Genomic DNA, 21068 nt, shown 5'->3' with positions numbered 1-21068 from the left:
AAGTTCTTAACCTGAGGTACTATTTCTAGGTTAGCGGAGTCTGTTACCTGAAGCATCTGTAACTGAAGTGTCTGTAACCCAAGGTACCACTGTACTGTTTTCCTCTTCCTCCTCCCTGGAAGGGTCAGGGTGGGGAGGCGGTCTCCACCACTCCTCCCCTGCCCAGTCCCTGAAAGATTGTGTGCTTCCCACACTTAAGTTTCCCCACATGAGTGCATATCTGCAAGCATTTGGATCAAAACTTCTCTCACTGATAAAGTATTATATAAACTGGCACTAACTGAACCCCTTGAATACATTTGCACTATAGAACTTACCTCGCAAAAGTACAAAGAACAGCAAACAGTGTTCAGGCAACTAAATTCTCCTTACACAGGGAAAGGGGTGATTTATCTGACCTTTGCTTCAAGCTCCTCATCTTTTTGTGGAGTCTGTGAAATGAAGAAGTGACCTTGGCTGCTGTTCTGCTGAAGGAAAGATCTTGTATTGAGTGACAGCTTCATTAAACGAGTTAAAGGAGCAGGAGGAGAGGTGAAAAGAACGCAATGGCTGAAGAGGAGACTCTCTCTTTCTGCACAGTTTGCTGCCCATAGGCAATGATGGAATTGGCCCTTCCTTCCATCAACAGCTCTTTTTTTATGGCCCAAACATATCTATGATGGCATCTCATATCTATGATGGCATCTGACAATCAGACCGAGTCAGCCTCCGCCATTCCAATTTCCTTCCAAGATTTGCTCTATACCTCAGTGGACAGAAAGCTGGGATAGAAATTTCCAATCTGTGTATGACAACAAATAGTAGTCCTTGTTATGTATTGAGTTGAATAGGATCCAAAATGCAGCAGTCTGATTGGTCCTAGAACAATAGGATCCAAAATGCAGCAGTCTGATTGGTCCTAGAACAATAGGATCCAAAATTCAGCAGTCTGGTTGGTCCTAGAACAATGCAGCAGTATGATTGGCCTGCAGGAGCCACCCAATCCAGCTCCTGATGGAAGTGAATCCACAACCTGATTGGCCTACAGGAGAATTCCGGAATTAGCCAATCACGTGCAGCCCATTGTGTAAATAATGTATATAAAGCAGATACTTTGAGGGGACTTTCATTCCTCTTCACCACTATGAGCTGAATAAAGAGCATGAGATCCACTCTCGACTCTGAGTATATTTCAGTCCTTGTATTTTGAAAAAAAGTTATAATAAAACATGAAATTGAGGCAAAGGTCCAAGAAACTGTGGCTATGTTTGAATAACACCCTAAACCTTTTTTCAACCTTTTTGAGTCCACGGCTCCCTTAACCAACTACATTCTTTCTGCGGCACCCCTGTGGGGCTCAGGAGCCCATTTATGTCACCCCTTGCCTGCAGAGCTGGCAGCCTCCCACCCTTTTTCGAACACCCTCCCTTGTGGAGTGTTCCCTCAGCCTCCTCTTTTCTCCTTCTGGTCCTGCCCCACCCCCCTCCCCAAAGAGAGGTGCCTCCTCACAGTGCCCCAAAGGCGCCTGGGACCAGCAAGGGCTGGCGGACTCGCTGGCTGGGCTCCCTCGCCCACTTGCTTCTTATTCTGATGCTGCCTCAACTCCTGGCAACCAGCACCCCCTGGCCAGCGCCCGAGGCACCATTCGCCTGCGGAGCTTGTAGCCAGGGCTGCTGCAACAAGCAGCTGTGTGAGCCTTAGGGAGGCAGAGATGTGAGAGGGCATCAGAGGAGGGAGGGAAGAGGGACAGAGGCCAGGGTTGTCTGTGGCACCCCTGACCATCATTCAAGGCACCCCAGGGTGCCACGGCACACTGGTTGAAAATCACTGCCCTAAACCATGATTTGGTGTGATGTGAATGAGCTGGAACAAGTCCAAATGAGTGTCTCCTTCTCCTGCGCAGCTGGGACCAATGTCTACTTTTATTATCAATTAATATTGACATCATTGTGAGTAAGCCAAGAATTGTGTTTTTTATTTTATTTTATCATCATCATCATCATCAGTGCTTTTTTCTGGGGGTATGCAGGGGTACGCATACCTCTAAACAGTTGGTGAATCTTTGTACTTCTGTCCATTTACTGTACAGTAGACCCTCGGGTTACGTTACTCTCGAGTAACGTAAACTTCGGGTTGTGAAAGTGGCAAACCCGGAAGTATTTTTCCAGCTTTCACTGCTCTCGGGTTATGTTACTCTCGAGTAACGTAAACTTCGGGTTGTGAAAGTGGCAAACCCGGAAGTATTTTTCCAGCTTTCACTGCTCGCGCATGCTCAGAAGAGCTCTGCGCGCCATGCACATGCGCAGAAGCGTTCTATTGCACTGTGCACGCAGAAGTGGCACCTCTGGATATGGATTTTTCGGTGTGCATATGGACGAATTAAATTCATATTCAGAGGCTCCACTGTATTTACTTTTTCCAATCTGAACTATGGTGATTTTCCTGAGTCAAGAAAACGTTTTTTTAGAAAAAAGCAATGGTTATTATTATTATTATTATTATTATTATTATTATTATTATTATTTCCCACTCTTCACCCTAAGGCCTCAGGGCGGGTTACAACAATTAAAATGCAATAATAATTCTAAAGCACATTACACAAGATTAAAAACAGGGGAGGATTGTAGGCAAATCAGGTAAGAGGCATCAGGCAAAAACATCCCTCTCTCCCCCTCTCTCCAGTGTGTACTGCAATGTAAAGATGTGTCTTGAAATGTGAAGGCAGATCATTTCAAGCTGCTATTACATACAGAGCCATAGACTAGTCAGACAGGCAAACATGTGCTTAAGGTCAAATATATTGCAACAGATGCCTGTCCGCTACCACATTGTTCAGGAGCTCCATCACATAAACAAAGTCTCCCAGAATCACCTGCTCCCCGGAAAATTCCCCACTTTTCATTGGTTGGTGTTTTTTTTAATGGTTTCTAATCCAGTAGTGGTGTATGGAAGTGAGAGCTGGACCATAAAGAAGGCTGATTGCCGAAGAATTGATGCTTTTGAATTATGGTGCTGGAGGAGACTCTTGAGAGTCCCACGGACTGCAAGAAGATCAAACCTCTCCATTCTGAAGGAAATCAGCTCTGAGTGCTCACTGGAAGGACAGATCATAAAGCTAAGACTCCAATATTTTGGCCACCTCATGAGAAGAGAAGACTCCCTGGAAAAGACCCTGATGTTGGGAAAGATGGAAGGCACAAGGAGAAGGGGACGACAGAGGACGAGATGGTTGGACAGTGTTCTCGAAGCTACCAGCATGAGTTTGACCAAACTGCGGGAGGCAGTGGAAGACAGGAGTGCCTGGCGTGTTCTGGTCCATGGGGTCATGAAGAGTCGGACACAATTAAATGACTAAACAACAACAACAACAACAAGCCTTTTGGGATAAAACTCAAGATTAATCTTGAAGAACAAATCCAGCACCATCTGACAGAGTTTCAATGTGATAAACAACACTTTGAATTTACATGCCATTCGGGATTCAGTGTGACTAAAATACATTGGATATTTGGTTTTTACATGGGGGTGGGAGCCAACATTTGAGCACTAACATTCTTCCAACTGCATGCTTTTAGATACTGCATGTCTTAACCAAACTTTTAGAGCATGCTTTTATGCATATTTTGATGAATAAAACATAATCCTAGCCAGAAAGAATTGGAGTCTGAGTGCCAAAATCCAGGGAAGCAGTCTCCCGCCGATGTAGCTTCATCCCTTTTCACATTACTCTCTCAAGTAATGGGGCCTGGCAGTTTGGCGCTCTGCCAGAGATGTCTGAGGCGGGAGAAGAGTAGTGCCTCTGGCATGGTCTGATAGGCTGGTCACCGCTAATTGGAGAACTGGGTTTTCCTTAATATGGGAGGTAATTTTCTAGCTTGCAATAGCTCTTCTTCTTCTTTGGCGATCACTCATAGCTGAGTAAGATTGTCTTCCATGAACACGGTCTTAACAGGGAGTCTGTAAGTGTCTGTGGAGGCCAATTCTGGATCCACACATCCTTCCACAGTGGGGACATAGGTTTCCAGGTGGGAGTTGCTCACGGTGTGGATTTGCCAAGCGTGCCTTCCTCTTAGCACATTTCTCCCTTTCATCCTGAGTTCGAGCGTCTTCAAAGTCCTTGACACCTTTGGTAAAAGCTGTTCTCCAACTGGAGCGCTCGCAGGCCCGTGTTTCCCAGTTGTCGGTGTTTATACCACATTTTTAAAGATTTGCCTTGAGTCTTTAAACCTCTTTTGTTGACCACCAGCATTATGCTTTCCATTTTTAAGTTTGGAATAGAGTAGGTGCTTTGGGAGACGATAATCAGGTATCTGGGGTGCCAGATTTATGTATAGGCTAAGTAGGCTGAAGCCTAGCGCCTCTAAATCTAGGGGGGCCTCACCAGCCCTCCCGCTCCCCAGCGGGCAGTCTCCCCTCTCCCAAAAATTGCAAACCCAAGACTTCATGTGAGGGCAGGACAACTTGGGCCTCTACATCTAGGGGTCCTCGCCAGCCTGCCATCTCCCCAGTGCCACAGTCTCCCCTCTCCCAAAATTGAAAACCCAAGACTTCATGCAAGGGCAGGGAAACTCAGGCCCAGCAACTATGAGACTCAGGGCTAGCCAGTGGGGCCCAATTTGAAGCAGTGGGGCACAACTTGGTTTTTTGTGTTTTTGTTTTTTTGTAGGGCCCCAGTTCACAGCCAAAGTCTGCAAAATCTTATAGATATAAATAAAATCCATTGCCCTGGTGCAATCCTTCTAGTTGGTTAATTGGTTCGGCAACTTTCATGCACATGCCATGTGATGCTAATTATTTCCCCCCCAAGAGTTAAATGGTAACCAATCAGAGGCAGCTACAGGAGAGCTATGAGATTCAGGTGAGAGTCAGATGCCTTGACAATCCCAGCAGGTATATAAGAGGATGACCCGGCCTGCCCAGGCCTCCAGTATTTAACAATAACATCTTACATCCTTTAGAGGAGAAATTGTGAGTTGTAGAATTTTAAATACCTGTCATCATCCTTGGCTTCACTCAATTTTGTTTATAACACTCTTCCATTTTCTTCTAGTTGTGAGGGTGGGGGTGGGGGCCTCACAGTTGGGGTAGCCTAGGGCCTCTCTTCATCTAAATGCGGCCCTGGGCATCTGAACAACATGACCAGTCCAACGAAGTTATAGGCATTGAGGGACAGAGTTCTGGGAGTGAGGAGCCAGGTGGTGATTTTGCATAGAGGAGACAGTGGGGTGGGCTTGGCCACATTGGGCGCAAGATACCTGCATCGCAGGCAATTGGACCAGATGACCCTCACGGTCCCCTCCATCTTTACAATTCTATAATCTCTTTTTAACAATGATTTCTCATGGTTAAGCCTCTCTGAGAGCTCTTTTAAAATTAAAAGAAAAGTTTTAAAAATTAAAAGTTTGGGTATGATATCCCGCTTTATCACTACCCTAAGGAGTCTCAAAGCGGCTAACATTCTCCTTTCCCTTCCTCCCCCACAACAAACACTCTGTGAGGTGAGTGAGGCTGAGAGACTTCAAAGAAGTGTGACTGGCCCAAGGTCACCCAGCAGCTGCATGTGGAGGAGCGGGGAAGCGAACCTGGCTCCCCAGATTACGAGTCTACTGCTCTTAACCACTATTTCATTAAATCTGGGTGGGAAGGGAATAGATGAGGGGAACCAATGCCATCTGAGCAAAAAAAAAGTCAGGATACTTTCTCCCTGCGTATGCAAATTTATCATCTGTGCATCTGATAGGATGCACAGGTTAAGGAGAGGGAGGGAGATTTTAGCTGATAGACCAGAGACCATTTCTTTGGGCGCCTCTGTTGCCTGTCTCTGAGAAATGGGTGTCTGACAGAAAACAATTATGGTTTCACATTTCCTTAAAAGTAGAAGGGCTGCATTTTGAGCAGATTTCAAGCAGCAAAATACCCGCCTGGGTTATTGTCTTCACGAGGGGAAAATCTTGCTCTTACACCATTGCTGTGAAGATCATTTGGAAGCCGAGTTGAACATCAATCCGTGCCTAATGAGTTTTCAAGTTTCAGATCCTTTTTATTTCCATGATGAAAAGGCAAAGTGTTTTTCATGTCCATCTTATTGAACAGAGAAACGAGGCTCCTTGATCATTATCTGTGTTCCAGATAGAGGTGCCTTAATACAGAGGAGATGGAAAGGGGAAAGCACTTTCGTTCAGATTTTTTTTTTTAAAAAAAAAAAAGGCCATTCCTCTTAGTTGTATGCTTTCAGAAACCACTTCTCCAAGAACAACGCTTTTAAGTTATAAGGCGTGTCCCTTTGCAAAGTCAATGTAATTGGGATAATTGCATCTTGCAATTGATGATAAAAGAGACTTCTGATGGGAACTGTGTGGGATCTACTGAGAACGCAGGGAGCAATGGGTCATTGCTCCCAAATACACACATCCATGCAAACATATGTAAACTTTGAATGCTAAGTGAAAAAGGCTTCAGAAGTAAACTCTGAAGAAAAAACTGTACCCAGTGCCTTGTTGTACTGGTCCGGGGGGGGGGGTGTTACCGTGTGGCATGGTCTAAGTCCGGTCCTAGGTCGAGGGTATGGAGGCTGTCCGTCAGGGGCAAAGCGAGGTCCAAAGCAAGGAGTCAGGTGAGGTCAGGAACTCTGGCAGGAGAGCAGGTCAGGGTGCCGGCAGGAACAGGTTACCAACGATGTTGCTCCCGCAACCTGGGACTGGGCGGGCTGGCCTTTACCTCCTCTGAGGCATAGGACGGCCCTGGTCCACAGGTGACTCACCTTTCCTGGCCTGGAGGCGAGCAATCCTCCTGCGAGAGCTTAGTTCCCTCCGCCTCTCTGCCCTGAGCCTCTGCAGCTCAGGAGAGGCTGGAGGGTTACTGGACCCAGAGGCAACCTCAGCTTCCTCTGACAGGGCTGGGAGAGGAGCATCTGCAGGCAATGGGTCCTCGATCACCTCTGGAGCCAGAGCGGATTCAGCTGGTGTCTGCTTCTGAGGATTTGGCACAGATGAGGGCCCTTCAGGTTCAAGCCCCTGCCCCGGCTCAGCCGGCCCTAGAGGCGGGGACTCCTGCGCAGGCTGGGATTCCTCAGGTTCAGCCTCCGAGTCCAAATCCCAGGCCATCACAAGGGACCTTCTTTCAGTTTCCATTGTGTCCCCCAAAAAATAAGTTGTGGTCAACTTTGTGTCCTGGATTCTAATGCCCTCCCCTTTGCCATCTTTTCTCTCTGCCACCCTCTTTCCTCCCACTTTTCCTCTCCTTGCCAGCAACATGAAATTAAGTGACCTTTAGGCTGCAGGTTGCTCACCCCTGCTTTCTACCTCCACTCTTGGAAGCTGTAAAACTTTGAAAATCTGTTGCTGGGAATTGTAAGAAGAGAGAGTGCTGTTGCACTCAGGTCCTGCTGATGGGTCTCCATATATATATATATATATATATATATATATATATATATATATATGCAGGTTTTGGTGTCTTCGGGTGTCTTCCCGTGTAAGAGTTGGGGTGTCTAGGCGACGTTTCGACGAGGTCTCACTCGTCATCTTCAGGCTGGTGCTTTCGGCTTGCACCCGAAGACACCAAAACCTGCATTCCTGTACCCGTGAAAATCTACGAAAGCATATATATATACACACACACACACACACACAGTTGTACCTCAGGTTACATATGCTTCAGGTTACATACGCTTCAGGTTACAGACTCCGCTAACCCAGAAATAGTGCTTCAGGTTAAGAACTTTGCTTCAGGTTAAGAACAGAAATCGTGCTTCAGGTTAAGTGGTGCTTCAGGTTAAGAACAGACCTCCAGAACGAATTAAGTACTTAACCCGAGGTACCACTGTACATATAATTAAGTTTTCAATTTTGCATCTCAAAATAAACATCTTGCATTATACCATACGTTCAGTGACTTCCTTCCTTCGCCTTCCATGGTTCATTTAGTTTATCCACCATTCCTGCATATTTTGCTATAACCATCTAATTCAGTTCTCCTATCTCCTATCTGACATCACTGAAATGCTCATGGGTTTCCGATGGGCAACTGGCTGGCCAATGTGAAAACAGGAGGTTGGATGAGGCAGAGGCGTCGCAAGGTGGGTGCGGTGCGCCCCAGGTGCCACCTCCAAGGGGGGTGACAAAATGCGGTGCGGCAGTCAACCTGACATTGCTCTGCCACTGCGCACCGGATGGCACCTCCAGCAGGATTGCGGCCGGCCTGGATTGCCTTGTGCCCAGATGCATGGCATGGGCACTGCCCTGGGAGCTGGAGCAGGTAGCTCCGCCGCTGGGTTGAGATGGTCCTTTGATCTGATTCAGGGGAGATCTTCTTCCTGTGTTCTTCAAGGCCACAACCATTCCTAGTTGAGCTCCCAGGAGCAAGGAAAGGGGCTGGGAGCTCTGGGTGTAGAATTGACTAGTTATAGGGTGGCCAAATCACTGCAGATGGTGACTGCAGTCACAAAATTAAAACACGCCTGCTTCTTGGGAGAAAAGCAATGACAAACCTAGACAGCATCTTAAAAAGCAGAGACATCACCTTGCCAACAAAGGTCCGTATAGTTAAAGCTATGGTTTTCCCAGTAGTGATGTATGGAAGTGAGAGCTGGACCATAAAGAAGTCTGATCGCCGAAGAATTGATGTTTTGAATTGTGGTGCTGGAGGAGACTCTTGAGAGTCCCATGGACTGCAAGAAGATCCAACCTATCCATTCTGAAGGAAATCAGCCCTGAGTGCTCACTGGAAGGACAGATCGTGAAGCTGAGGCTCCAATACTTTGGCCACCTCATGAGAAGAGAAGACTCCTTGGAAAAGACCCTGGAAAACATGGAGGGCACAAGGAGAAGGGGACGACAGAAGACGAGATGGTTGGACAGTGTTCTCGAAGCTACCAGCATGAGTTTGACCAAACTGCGGAAGGCAGTGGAAGACAGGAGTGCCTGGCGTGCTCTGGTCCATGGAGTCACGAAGAGTCGGACACGACTAAATGACTAAACAACAACAACAAGGGTGGCCAAAATCCAGGACATTTGTTTTAAAGTGTAAAATTTCCCCCGGGTGGACATGTAGGCTCCCCCAAAAGAAGACATATCTTGGAATTCCCAGACATATGGCAACCCTAACTAGTTATCGACAACCGAAAAAGAACCAATGTAAACAGGCCTGCCAAGAAGGACTTAACTGGTACAAAAAAAATTATCTGAGAATTTGGCTTGAGGCAAACACAGAAGAAAGTGGGGGGGGGGGGTTAAGAGATAATAATTTTGCTTATGTGGCTGCCTTGTGCAAGTATGAGTTCTCTAAAGCGCATTCTTTCTCTAAGCCCGTTTCCCAGTGGAAATGATTGTTCATTCTTTCATCCTCATGCTTGACTGAGGTTCTTAATTACCACTGGGGAGTTAAGTTCATTATCCCCTCTTCTCTGCATGCTTTTAATAATACCAACTTCAACCAAACAAGGCTAAAAATGAGCAAACGGAGAGCTTTCCCCCTGCTTTTCATTCCTGCAGCTCTAAATAAAACGCTGGACAACAAGGGTGGTTTACTGCGGCAAGTGGCTTGAGTGGCACAAAGGATAAAAACATTCCCTTATTTATTCACCAACTCTTATATATCAGCTAGTCTTGCTCAGCAGTGTTTGCAAGTTACGTAGTCCTCATCATCCAGCCCCCATATAATTTTTTTAAAGAATATATTTATTAACTTTTCAAAGGTTATACAAAAAAGACAAAAAACAAAAATACAAAAATTAAAAACACATATAATTTCGTTCACTTATTTTCTTTTAACTTATTTCTCGGACCTTCTCATACCTCCCCTTTTTGTATTCCAATTCAAATTATTAATTCAGCAAATCCTCACCCTTAATTTTCACTTAATTTTAGACCTTTCTTTCCCCCCCCCATTATCTTAATCATTACAGCTGATAACCACTTAGATTCTATCCAACATCAATCTAACATTCACTAATTTTGTAGTATTTCCCAAGATAGTCCTTAAATTTCTTCCAATCTTCTTCCGCCGTCTCTCTTCCCTGGTTTTGGATTCTGCCGGTCATTTCTGCCAGTCCCATGTAGTCTATCACCTTCATCTGCCTGTCCAGCCCCCATATAAAGGGGGGAAGGAACTATTTGGAAGGAAGGCTCTGCAGAGCCAGCAGCAGCAGCAACAACAACAACAACAACACACACACAAAAACACACACACACAAACAAACAATCCTTGTCTTTGCCGCTGCTGAAAATGACAAGGGCAACACCCAACATTCCTGATCAAACTTCTGTTCATACAATGGGATTTCCCCTTCTTCACACACACCCCATAGGAGCCAATGCCAGGGGGCTGTGGGTGCTTGGGCACCCACTATAAGATAATTGTGGGAGCTGAGCACCCACAAAGTCAATGAAAAAAGCCAGCAGAGAGAGAAAAAGTTCAGCTCTGTCCTCCGCAGCCAGCAAGCAAAGCAACCTTTTGTGGGAATGTTAAGGACAGCAGGAGAGGATCTATTGATTAAATATGATCCTTCCTTCACTCATGCTAGTGAGTCACGTAGCAGAGCAGATTTCCCTCAAAATGAAGCTAGTTTGCAGATTCATTTGAATCTCTTCAATGGGTGGGGTATAAATAATTTATTATTATTATTATTAAGCAATCCTCTCTGGCTTGATCAGACTGGATTATTCCTGTTGTCCCCTTTGATTCCTCTTAAAAGAATAAAGACACAAGGCTCTTTCCTTAAAAGTAACAAGACGTTTACTCACATTCAGTTCACATTATGATCCCTAAAGGCAGATTTAGCTTGTAGTTACATAACAAACTGAGTTCATCTCATATGGAGACTGAGGTCGTGTGCTGCTGGCTGAAAGCCAGCAGACAGCAAAAATACATTAAGAGAACAGCATCAAGAGAAGAAAATGGCAGCAGGAGAGAAATATGGCTGCTTGACTCGGCTCTTTTATGGAGTCAGCCACGGTCACACCCATCTCCCTGGTCACATGCAGGGGAAGGAGGCTGCAGACCAGTGGAACAGGAAGTTCCACTGGCGTAACTTCCCCCTGCCTGTGCCCACTCTAGGGAAACAAGGAATGCTGTGTTTGACTGCTCCAATGGATTACATCCCACACATTTTCCAGGTGTGGGGCTCTGATGCAGTGGCACAGACTCTCTGCCTATGGGTCCGAGTCTCTCCCATGGAAAAGGGTACCTCGCTGATTGCAGATAGGAGGAGGAAAAGTCAACGCTGGCCATCGCAACGTGGGCACCCACAATCCTGAGGGCGAGATAGCACACACACACACACACACACATACACACAGCCTCCTCCCCACCAAATCTGCCCCCCTTTCACACCAGATTATTTGGGGCTGCAGAGGGGAGAGACCTGTTCTGCCTACTGTGCCAGCTGCAGGTGGACAGCATGGGATTTCCAGGTTCCTCCTCATCACATTGAAATTGGCACACTTTATCAGTTTCCCCGGGGACGCGGGTGGCACTGTGGGTTAAACCACAGAGCCTAGGACTTGCCGATCAGAAGGTCGGCAGTTCGAATCCCTGTGACGGAGTGAGCTCCCGTTGCTCGGTCCCTGCTCCTGCCAACCTAGCAGTTTGAAAGCACGTGAAAGTGCAAGTAGATAAATAGGTACCACTCTGGCGGGAAGGTAAATGGCATTTCCGTGTGCTGCTCTGGTTCGCCAGAAGCGGCTTAGTCATGCTGGCCACATGACCCGGAAGCTGTACGCCAGCTCCCTCGGTCAATAAAGCGAGATGAGCGTTGCAACCCCAGAGTCGGCCATGACTGGACCTAGTGGTCAGGGGTCCCTTTACCTTTTTATCACTTTCCCCAGTTTTCTGCGTGTTTCCCAAACCTGGGTCTCCAGCTGTTTTTGGACTACACTCCCGTCATCCCTAGCTAGCAAGACCAGGGGTCAGGGATGATAGGAGTTGTAGTCCCAAAACAGCTGGCGACCCAAGTTTGGGAAACCATGCAGTCTATCCTCAGGGCTATGGTGGGGGAAGGTTAGTTTCTTTTGCTATTGCTTAAATAAAATTTCAGCAGCAAAGGCTGGATCAGGTGCTGCTAGAAGGAACTGCATTTGATGGTGATAGAAGAAGAAGAAGAGGAGGAGAAGGAGGAGGAGGAGTAGTTTGGATTTGATATCCCGCTTTATCATTACCCGAAGGAGTCTCAAAGCGGCTAACATTCTCCTTTTCCTTCCTCCCCCACAACAAACACTCTGTGAGGTGAGTGAGGCTGAGAGACTTCAGAGAAGTGTGACTAGCCCAAGGTCACCCAGCAGCTACATGTGGAGGAGTGGAGACGCGAACCCATAGCTGTCAACCTTCCCTTTTTTTTCGGGAAATTCCCTTATTCCAGCATCGTTTCCCACTGCTATCCCAAATTGTTAGATATCCCGTGGACTGTCCCTGGGACAGGTGAAGCTGCTGATCCCTTATTTTCAAATCTGAAAGTTGACAGCTATGCGCGAACCTGGTTCACCAGATTATGAGTCTGCCACACTTAACCACTACGCCACACTGACTACTTACCTGTCTCCTCTGCCCTCCTCCTACTTCCACCTACCTTCCACTATTTCTGCAGGGTGGGAGTAATAATAAGAAAGTAAACAGGTGCAAAGCTTACGTTGTGTAATGACCGATCCGCCTTTCCACATCCCAGGGCCCTCCAGATTTTATTTTATTTTTAAATTGACTACAGCTTCCATCAGCCCCAATCAGCAAAGGACACCAGGCTGGGCAAGACCATAATGTCTTTCACTGGGAAATATGGATCAGAGAAATATAGCCCAGGCACCAGGGCAGAAAAATCAGCAAGGCTCCTGAGCTTGCATCTATTGGTCCTCTGGTATCTCTCTAACAACCCTACCTGTCTCCTAGGCAAGCGTCTCGTCAGATGAAGAGAAATCTGCCCCTTAACACCCCTGTCCTTTTGAAGTAGGAAGTTTTGCTGCCTCTAAATAATCAGGACAAACCTCCACGTCTCCATTGTGAGATCATGAGTGATGTCATAGGCTGCCACCCCCTCCTTCCCCCAGGTAACAATGCTTATTAAAATTCCAATTACAAGCTCAGCAGGCAGAAGAAAAAGAAGAAGAAAACCTGGGGCTGCTTTTTTCCCCCCTTGGCGGAAGTGTCCGACCCCTTTCAATGATGCAAAACTATTCATTCTGGAGGAAACCCAGTTCTTCAGTAAACTATTTCAGTCTGCTAAAACAACCCAGCTCCTGTAAGTTCCAATGCATCTATCGTAATTATGATTCATTCAGTTGTTTGGCTTTCACCTTATTGCTTATGTATGAACTACGCTTTGGTCTTCTTCTGTTTCTGTTAGAAGGATGCACCTTACTGCACCCCCCTCACAATACAACAACAGCCCATAATAGTCAGGGCTGTACAGTGGTACCTCGGGTTGTGAACGGGATCCGTTCCGAAGGTCCGGCTGGATCGCGAGGTTTTCTCAACCTGAGGGTCACTGTTATACGCATGTGCATGGCAGTAGGCCGCTTCTGCGCATGCGCGCACGGCGAAACCCGGTCAAATACTTCCGGGTTTGCCACTTTCGCAACCTGAAGTTTACGTAACCTGAGGGTTGCATAACCCGAGGTGCTACAGTATTGATTCGCTGTTTTTTACATTGAGATGTAAGTATAATGGGGGTGAGGGGGCACGTTTTTCCTTTGGCTGCTTTGTCCTTTGTGTCTGATACAACTATTGCCTTTTTTTTTCAAAAAAAAAAAAAGACAAACATTCATCACTAATAATAATAGAACTCTGGAAGAGGCCGATAAGGCAATGAGACTTTAGCAGTTGCGTGCGTATCAATTACAAATGGCTGACTTTGCAGGCTCAAAAGCATTCCCATCTCCCAAAGGCATTTTCTGCTTTAAAAAGAAAATGGCAGTAGTCGGGTTAAGCAAGCAAGACATTAATAATCATAGTGTTATAAGAATTTAAGGTCTCAAATATATAAATTAAATGTTCATAAATGTACAAGGCAAACACATACATAAGTATATAGACCATGTGTCTGAATTAGTACAGGAGAACAATCCTGAAACCATTTTGACTCTCCCACTGACCTCAAATATTCCTTTGCAGTGAGGTAGGAAATGGGAAAAGTCTCCCCATTGTCTCTTTGCTCACAAATCCTGTCTTAAGGACATATTTGTGTATGAATAGGGTGAGCCTGTGACCTGGATTCAGGAACTAAGTATTTAGCATCTCAAAAGGAATGGCCAAGCTGCCCAAGTAAAGCTATTAGTGACCATTATCAGGTATCCTGACAAACAGGATTTCTGTTGGAGACCACCTCCTTCAGCGATGTATGTATGGTGTTCTGGGGGGTGGTCTCGAGCTACAGGGTGGGCAATTTCAAAAGTCTATATAAGGGCTAGCGCACCATTGTTCAGGGTCCCTCCTGCGTGTGGTGAGTAAGGACCCTGTTGCAACAGTTAATAAAGATCAGGCTTGCTAGCTGCCTTGCTTCTCAATATTCTTTGGTTGGCCTCTGTTATCTTCTCCTACCAATAGAGAACCTACATAAGGACTCTATACGGGCTCTTGGATACCCCATAAGGGAAAGGGGGCAGTTTTGTCTTAAAACTATAGCCAACATAAGCGTAACTGAAAGATGGGATGACCAGGGAGCATGAAGAGTCCATTGGTGATCACACTGGGCAAAAGGAGTTCTGGCTGCAGAAGGTGTTGAGATTGAACAAGAGAGGAAAAGAGGCTTCCATGAGGATGGAAAAGGTGTGTAAAGGAAAATCCACAAGCTCTCATCAATAGGGAAGCAACCAGTTTGACAGCCACCTCAAGCATGATGTAAAAATACAGAGAGAGATTTTTCAGTCTCCAAGAATACACCAAAGGAAGTGAATTTGTTACGGTTACATAGATGGGTCTGTTTAGTAGTGTCTAGGGATGCGGGTGTCACTGTTGTCTAAACCACTGAGCCTCTTGGGCTTGCTGATCAGAAGGTCAGCGGTTCAAATCCCTGAGACTTGGTGAGCTAGCGTTGCTCTGTCCCAGCTCCTGCCAACCTAGCAATTCGAAAGCACCAGTGCAAGTAGATAAATAGGTACCACTGCAGTGGGAAGGTAGACAGCACTCTGGTTTCCGTCACGGTGTTCTATTTGCCAGAAGCAGTTTAGTCATGCTGGCTACGACCCGGAAAGCTGTCTGGGGACAAACGCCGGCTCCCCCGGCCTGAAAGCGAGATGAGTGCCACAACCCCATAGTCACCTTTGACTGGACTTAACCGTCCAGGGGTCCTTTACCTTTTTACCTTTACCTATGTTAGACTGTAAGCCAGTTTACTAATGTGTCCAGCACAACACCATTTTTAAAATTATTATTTAGCCAATAGCCCCAAGTTTCTGAGTTGGCAAAGTAACCTGGGTCATTCGTGACACACATGCAAGGCCACGCCGGGTCACTGATCTGGATCATCAGCCGTCATGCCTAAAAATCCACTTCTTTTTCTGCCACAACAGCTCATCGGGTCAGACCATCGACTGAGCAAGGGATGGTCGTGTTTTTTACCCGGAGGTTTCCTGTGGTGAGCAATGTTGAGAGTGATGTTTGAGCCTCCAATCCAGCCTTGCGGTTCTCCTTGGGCTGAAGGCAGGCCCCCTTGCCTTATTTGAATGCTTAATCTGCATATCGAGGCAGCCGCTCCAGGGTTATGCAAATTCCTGAAGCAGATGGTTGCGGCTGAGCTGCAAATAACAAAGAAAAGGATGAAGTGGAACATTCTGAAACTGGCGCTGTCAGGGGAATGCCTTTGTTTGAATTTCATATTTTGAAACGTGACAGGCAAGAGTGCCTTGCACATTCGACAGGTAGGTTTAGGCAGCAGGTGGAGTGATGGTGGAAAGAGAATTGAGGTTGGGGTGGACCTATTTTCCTATCTGAGATTATTATTATTATTTTAAAAAAGATGTTTTTATTTGTTTTTTTTCAAATATAAATTTATAACACAAGCAAATACATTTCCATATACAGTGGTGCCTCAGGTTACATACGCTTCAGGTTACAGACTCCGCTAACCCAGAAATAGTGCTTCAGGTTAAGAACTTTGCTTCAGGATGGGAACAGAAATTGTGCTCTGGCGGCGCAGCAGCAGCAGGAGGCCCCATTAGCTAAAGTGGTGCTTCAGGTTAAGAACAGTTTCAGGTTAAGAATGGACCTCCGGAACGAATTAAGTACTTAACCCGAGGTACCACTGTACAGAGATTTCTCTGAATCTCAAGACCTCCCCCTCCCCTCCGTGGGTCCTAATGTCAACGTTTTCAGCTGCATATTCTATCATAGTCTTTATTTTGTATCTCTCCATGTTGTCCAAAGTATTTGTTACATTACAAGTGTTGTTAAAACCCTGCTAATGTTTTCATCTGCTTACAGTGGCCTCCTAAATAAATTAGAAATTTTCCCCGTTCTTTTTTGAAGTTTTTGTCATCTTGGTTCCTGAGCTTCCCGGTCAGTTTTGCCATTTCAGCGTAGTCCATCAGCTTAGCTTGACATTCCTCTCCGGTAGGGACTTTGTCTTCTTTCCATCTCTGGGCTAGTAACATCCACGCAGCTGTTGTTGCATACATAAAAAGTCTTTTCTGCTCCTTTGGGATGTCGGTACCTACTATTCCTAATAAAAAAGCTTCTAGGGTTTTTTATAATAATAATTTTTTTAATAATAATAATAATTTATTATTTTTACCCCGCCCATCTGGCTGGGTTTCCCCAGCCATTCTGGGCGGCTTCCACAAAGACCAAAAATACACTAAGATGTCACACATTTAAAACTTCCCTGAAGATGTCTTCTGAATGTCAGGTAGTTGTTTATCTCTTTGACATCCGATGGGAGGGCGTTCCACAGGGCGGGTGCCACTACCGAGAAGGCCCTCTGCTTGGTTCCCTGTAGCTTTGCTTCTCACAATGAGGGAACCGCCAGAAGGCCCTCAGCACTGGACCTCAGCGTCCGGGCAGAACGATGAGGGTGGAGACGCTCCTTCAGGTATACTAGGCTGAGGCCGTTTAGGGCTTTAAAGGTCAACACCAACACTTTGAATTGTGCTCAGAAACGTACTGGGAGCCAATGTAGGTCTTTCAAGACCGGTGTTATGTGGTCCCTGCGGCCACTCCCAGTCACCAGTCTAGCTGCCGCATTCTGGATTAGTTGTAGTTTCTGGGTCACCTTCAAAGGTAGCCCCACATAGAGCGCATTGCAGTAGTCCAAGTGAGAGATAACCAGAGCATGCACCACTCTGGCGAGAAAAAGTTATTTTAAACATTTTTTTCAGTTCATTATCTATCATTTCCCAGAAAGCTTTTAATGCCGTACACTGCGCAGTGTAGGGGTTAGAGTGTCGGATTATGACCTGGGAGTTAAAATGAGGGGCGGGGGGAAGAGAACTCTGTTTGCCACTTCGAGCCTACTGGAAGAAAGGTGGGATATAACCATATGATCCTTCTTGGACCCTGAGATCATCTTCTGTGGCCCTCCTTCATGTGCCTCCTCCTCGAGAGGTGCAGAAGGTGGCAATCCAAGAACGAATGGACCTTTTTTTGCAGTGGCTCCCTGACTGTGGAATGCTCTCCCCAGGGAGGTTCGCCAGACAAAAACATTCTCTCTCTCTCTCTTTCACACACACACACACACACACACACACACACACACACACACACTCATTATCCACTATACCACTCTGACTCTTAAAGCCTATTGAATTCCTTCCCTCCCACCTCACGGCTTTCAAAATTAACCTGTATATCATTGCAACTTATACGTTTTCCAATTCTAATTACACTCATTATAGAATGACTCGAAATTTATATAACTATAGAAAGGTAGAAAATTTCTCGTTGCCAGTCTTCAGACAGCCCTGCTAGTGATGTTAATTGCTTACACAATAATCTTTCAGATATCGTATAAATTTACTCCAGTCCTTTTGGAATACTTGATCATGCTGGTTTTGGATTTTTCCTGTCAGCTTCGCCAGTTCTGCAAAGTCCATCATCTTCATTTGCCGCTCTTCTTTCGTTGGTACTTCTTGTGGTTTTCATTTCTGGGCTAAAAGAATTCTTGTCACAGTTGTTGCATACATAAACAGTCTTTTACCTTCAAAAGAAGATAAAATGTTCCTTTTTAACCAGGCCTTTGGTTGACCTGATTGACATCCTGTTGTTGTTGTTGTTGTTGTTTAGTCATTTAGTCGTGTCCGACTCTTCATGACCCCATGGACCAGAACACGCCAGGCACTCCTGTCTTCCACTGCCTCCCGCAGTTTGGTCAAACTCATGCTGGTAGCTTCGAGAACACTGTCCCACCATCTCGTCCTCTGTCGTCCTCTTCTCCTTGTGCCCTCCATCTTTCCCAACATCAGGGTCTTCTCCAGGGAGTCTTCTCTCCTCATGAGGTGGCCAAAGTATTGGAACCTCAGTTTCACGATCTGTCCTTCCAGTGAGCACTCAGGGCTGATTTCCTTCAGAATGGATAGGTTTGATCTTCTTCCAGTCCATGGGACTCTCAAGAGTCTCCTCCAGCACCATAATTCAAAAGCATCAATTCTTTGGTGGTCAGCCTTCTTTATGGTCCAGCTCTCACTTCCTATACCCTTTTAAAACGTGGCTCTTGGGGGGTGTTATTGGGTTATTGTTCTTATTTTGATTTTATATATTGTGATCTTTTCGGTGAACTGCCCTGAAACCTTCGGGTATAGGCCGGTATATAAATTCAATAAATATATATAAATGTAAACAATACATGCAGCTAAGTCCCCTTTGTGCTGTGTTGAATACACATTGTTTTTAAAATGCAATAAAAACAGTTTACAATAATATACAAGTACTTCTATAATGCCCAGCAAAACAAAGTAGCGTCTGTAAATAATATATCCAGGCATCTTCAGCGCCATCATGACATATTATCTTTTGCAGGGAAAAGCCAAACAAGAAGTATGATTGACAGCCAACTGGACCTGCTGGAAAAATTAGCTCCTGGTCCCATACTGGTAACAGATAGTGAATTTCACTGCCTCAAACATTGGGATGCAAATTCAACCTTCTCAGCTGTGGCCGGACACATTCTATCACATAGAAACGAGCATTAATTAAAGGAGAGGACCAGATGCCGGAATGAAGCATATGTGAGCACAAGATGGGATACAACGTTGGCTGGCTGCTGGCATCCTCTGCCCCCTGGGCATGGCAGTGACACTCGCCCCAGGCACAGGCAAACATACAAGCGCTCATTAGCTCTTTCGGGCTGATCTGACACGGCTGTCCAATTCCTCCCTAGCTGTCTGCGTAAATGACGGAGTTGTGAACATAGCCGGCAGAGCTGGCAATCTAGTTATTAGACACGGTGTTTAACTCGAGTCTTAAGTTTTCCTCAAGTTTCACCCCATAATTATTAGGCCTGGGACTTCCACTGTGTTTGTGCAGGTGGATATTAGATTTTCTATCAAACCGTTCCCAAAGGGTCAGGTTGGGTTCCCACGTCTCTGCGGATCTCATCACGAATACGGGGACGCCACGGCTGTGTGTGTTAAGCCCGCTTTTATATACACTCTATACAGCTGACTGTGCCCCCAAATACCCCAGTAATAAGATCATTAAATTTGCAGATGATAAAACTGTGGTTGGTTTAATCACGGCTGGAGAGGGGGAGGCGGCCTATAGGGAGGAAGTTGAGCAGTTGGGGGAGTGGTACACGGGGGGAAACTTACTCCTTAACTTAAAGAAAACAAAAGAGATTATTGTGGACTTTAGGAAATGTAAATTGAATATTCAGCCACTTATTATTTAGGGGAAGTGCACAGAACAGGTCTCGGTGTTTCGATTTCTGGGAATGGAGTTGAGAGATGACCTAACCTGGGGAGAAAACAGCAAGGACCTGATGAAGAGAGCACAGCAGAGGTTATATTTTCTGAGAATCCTCACTAAAAACAATCTCTCAAAGGACCTGTTGATGGCATTTTACCATTGCACTGTGGAGAGTGTATTAACTTATGGTCTCTGTGTGTGGTTTGGGAGCTGCACAGCCAGGGGAAAAACAAGGCTGCCCAGGGTTGTAAAGACTGCAGAGAGAATAATTGGGTGCACTCTTCCCACCTTAGATCAAATCTATGCTGTCAGTTGCCATAAGAAAGCTGCAGAGATAGCGCAGAATAGTACGCACCCTGGAAATGAACGCTTTCAGCTTCTGCCTTCTGGAAGAAGGTATAGGGTTATAAAGACCAGGACTAGCCGCCTGAGAAACAGTTTCTACCCAAATGCAATTCTGGTTCTAAATGCAACATAAGGAGTCTCTATAGTATATTGTATTTTAAAATGGGGTTTCAGAGTTTTTAGGGGGTATTGAATGTCTTATGTAGATTTTTCAATTTCATTGTTCTGTGTGGGACAATGACAATAAAGATATTGTATCGTATCATATTGTATCGCATAGGTAAGCTGTTGTTACGGAGTTGGGGGGGATTTGTTGGTCCTAGACAATCTCAATTAAGGACTTAAAGCTGCATTGAGTGACTGTGCAGAGAATGAAATAGGCAGGTCTTCGGTGGAATGGTTTGCAGCCCAATCAACGGGACACACTGGGAAGAAAAGACGGGCAAGATCAAATGACCAGGTGGAATGGCTGCATATGGAAGCTTTTAGGTTCTAGAGGGGCCCAGTGGCGGTTGGACCCAGCCAGACTGGTGGAGAAACTGAGCTGTCTCTCCCCTCTAGACACCTGCCAGGTGGAACAGCCACCAATTTTTATAGCCTTTGGAGAAGCCAGCAGACTAATTGTGATGTAACTGTCTGGTTTCATCCCCTACAGAAAAGTGGTCGACTGAGCCATTATGACATAGAATCATAGAATCATAGAATAGAATCATAGAATCATAGAGTTGAAAGAGACCACCAGGGCCATCGAGTCCAACCCCCTGCCAAGCATGAAACACCATCAGAGCACTCCTGACATATGGTTGTCAAGCCTCTGCTTAAAGACCTCCAAAGTAGGAGACTCCACCACACTCCTTGGCAGCAAATTCCACTGTCGAACAGCTCTTACTGTCAGGAAGTTCTTCCTAATATTTAGGTGGAAT

General features: G+C 45.8%; 2 long non-coding RNA genes across 2 annotated transcripts in view; one reads left to right on the top strand and one right to left on the bottom strand.

Annotated features, from left to right (window-relative positions):
• LOC310696523 overlaps positions 1-12905 on the bottom strand; it is a 31393-nt gene extending 18488 nt beyond the window's left edge. Inside the window, exons 1-2 of the long non-coding RNA XR_014520606.1 lie at positions 12845-12905; positions 318-431 (exon numbers count right to left, since the gene is read on the bottom strand). This is a non-coding gene — a long non-coding RNA (uncharacterized lncRNA). The remainder of the gene's footprint in view (positions 1-317; positions 432-12844) is intronic.
• A 120-nt stretch (positions 12906-13025) lies between these two features.
• On the top strand, positions 13026-19352 carry LOC310696503. Its single transcript, XR_014520580.1, has 3 exons — positions 13026-13204; positions 15474-15821; positions 18913-19352. It is a non-coding gene; the product is annotated as an uncharacterized lncRNA (long non-coding RNA).
• Positions 19353-21068: the final 1716 nt, after the last annotated feature.

This window comes from Podarcis liolepis (genome assembly GCF_965112155.1).
Source record: "Podarcis liolepis genome assembly, chromosome: 17".
Lineage (NCBI taxonomy): Eukaryota > Metazoa > Chordata > Lepidosauria > Squamata > Lacertidae > Podarcis > Podarcis liolepis.
The sequence above is the reverse complement of the archived record's forward strand: the minus strand, read 5'-3'. Positions and strand labels throughout refer to the sequence as shown.